Raw genomic sequence first — 2,584 nt, 5'->3', positions numbered from 1 at the left:
TGCAAATAAAAAATTCAGGTACAATTATGAAATTATTTCCATTCTCAAATAATTTTAAATAAAACACTGAGGACTAAGATGGTGCTATGGAAAAGATTGAAACAAAATCCAACTAGACTTTAGAGCAGGAAGATATTATGTCCAGTATATTTTGGGGGGAAAACTTTACAATTTTCTTCTCTGCATTGTTATTAAATTAAGTTATGATTTCACATGTGAAAGTGGGGTGAGGGAGAGCATCCAGGTAGATACATTGTCAGGAAAAGATGGCTCATTGGAGATAACAGTGACTTCATATGTGATTCCTTAGGCATTGGCCATTGAAATGTTTTGAGTGAGAGTGCTCCACGACAGCTGTGTACCAGAAAGAACTAGAGGAAAAGGTGTTCCTTAAGGACCACTGGATGAGATAAAGCAGCAGTATTTAAGCCCAACACTGGTATAGTCAAATCCTAGAGCCTCTGCCCTCATCCTAATTATTACTGGATCTTTAGGGTGTATAAAGCCAGAAAGCTTGTTATGAAGGGAAAACACATTTCCTTCCATATTTAGTTTCCATTTTCTTAAGGATTAATGAATTGTAATAACAATGATTCACATAGGATTCCAGAAAAGCTATGAATTGATGATTTAGTACATATCACTTGCTACACAAATGATGTGAGGTGGGGAATGAGGCAGGTCAGTTGGGAGAAATGCTGCCTCAAAAGTGTTCTCCTGGATTAAAATGTGCATTTTAGACTTTGACTTCTCTGGATTCTTTGCTGAAATATAAGATTTTTTTTTTTTTTTTTTTTTTTTTAACTTTTATTTGAGGTTCGGGGTGTATGTGCAGGTTTGTTATGTAAGTAAATTGCATGTCATGGGAATTCAGTATACAAACTATTTTGTCACTCAGTTACTAAGCATAGTACCTGTTAGGTAGTTTTTCTATTTTCCTCCTCCACCCTCTACCCTCAAGTAGGCCCTGGTGCTTGTTGTCACCACGTTTGTGTCCCTTTGTACTCAATGTTTAGCTTGCACTTATAAGTGAGAACATACACTATTTGGTTTTCTGTCCCCATGTTAGTTTTCTTAGGATTATGGCCTCCAGCTCTATTCATGTTGCTGCAAAGGGCATAATCTTGTTCTTTTGAATGACTGCATAGTATTCCATGATGTATATGTATCACATTTTCTTTATCCAGTTTATCCTGTTGATGGGCACTTGGGTTGATTCCATGTCTTTGCTATTGTGAATAATGCCACAATGAACATGTGCATGCATGTTGCTTTACAGCAGAACAATTTCTATACCTTTGGGTTTGTATCCAATAATGCGATTGCTGGGTCCAATGGTGTTTCTGTTTTAAGTTCTTTGTACAAAAGCATAAGAAATGCCCGTGGTTTCTTTCCTGACATACTTAATGCCACACTGATTTCCACAATAGCTGAACTAATTTACATTCCCACCAGGAGTCTATAAGCAATTCCTTTTCTCCATAACTTCACCAGCAACTGTTGTTTTTTGAATTTTTAATAAAAGCCATTCTGACTAGTGTGAGAAGGTATCTCATTGTGGTTTTAATTTGCATTTCTCAAATGATTAGCTCATGTTGAGCATTTCTTCATATGCTTGTTGGCCACTTATGTGTTTTCTTTAAAGAAGTGTCTATTTATGTCCTTTGCCCACTTTTTAGTGTTTTTGTTTTGTTTTGTTTTGTTTTTGCTTGTTAGTGACATAAGATATTTTTAAAGTTTCCTTCTAAGCTTGGAACAGAAGACTGGAAGTAAGGACATGAGAAGCACAGACACAAATTTCCCCATGTTCTGTACAATTCTGTAATTCCTGCTCTAACAATACTGGTGAGCTGGGGGAAAAAAAAGTAGAAGGAAAACCTTGTCTAAATATTTGCCGTTGCCTTCTAATTGGTCTTTTTTAGATTTTATCCTCTTCCAGGCCTCCTTTTTTTCCTGGAATTATTTTTCTTAAATACAAATTTTAATTTCCTATTCCATTCTTACTGTCTGTACGTCCAAGCTCTTAATGAAACATGGTTTACAAAGCCCTTTAGAGTTTGGCTTCTTCCTGTCTCTTTAACCTCATCTCATTCAGTGTCCCTTCTTGTCCCAGTCTTCAGGTGCAAGGAAAATAGTATTACTATACCATCCTGCCTTTGTGCAGGAGCTTTCTCCATTTTAAGTTTGATGAGCTCCTGTTCTTCTGTCCAAAACCAGCCAAAGTGATTGCTTGGGCAGTACATATACTAAAATTAGAACAACAGAGAAACAATTAGCATGGCCCCAGAGAAAGAATGACATGCAGATTCATGAAGTATTCTGTATTTTTATGCTGTATGGTTCCACTTTTATGAGGGTACCTAGAATAGTCAAATTCATAGAGATAGATAAAATGGTGGCTGGCAGGGACTGAGGGAGGGAGGAACAGGGAGTTATTGTATAATAGGCACAGAGATTCAGATTTATAAGATAAAAAGAGTTCTGTGCAGGTGGATTAGTAGCAAAACCATGTGAATGTATTTATTGCCACTGAACAGTACGTTCAAAAATGGTCAAGATAAATTTCATGGTGCGTGTATTTTAC

General features: G+C 36.5%; 1 non-coding gene across 1 annotated transcript; it reads left to right on the top strand.

The window, feature by feature from the left end:
• Nucleotides 1-2,222: 2,222 nt before the first annotated feature.
• Nucleotides 2,223-2,329, top strand: LOC115896639. The gene has a single exon (XR_004056553.1). It is a non-coding gene; the product is annotated as a U6 spliceosomal RNA (small nuclear RNA).
• The last annotated feature ends 255 nt before the right edge of the window (nucleotides 2,330-2,584 follow it).

This window comes from Rhinopithecus roxellana, chromosome 3 (genome assembly GCF_007565055.1).
Source record: "Rhinopithecus roxellana isolate Shanxi Qingling chromosome 3, ASM756505v1, whole genome shotgun sequence".
Taxonomy (NCBI): Eukaryota; Metazoa; Chordata; class Mammalia; order Primates; family Cercopithecidae; genus Rhinopithecus; species Rhinopithecus roxellana.
This window is presented reverse-complemented; position numbering and strand designations above follow the sequence as displayed.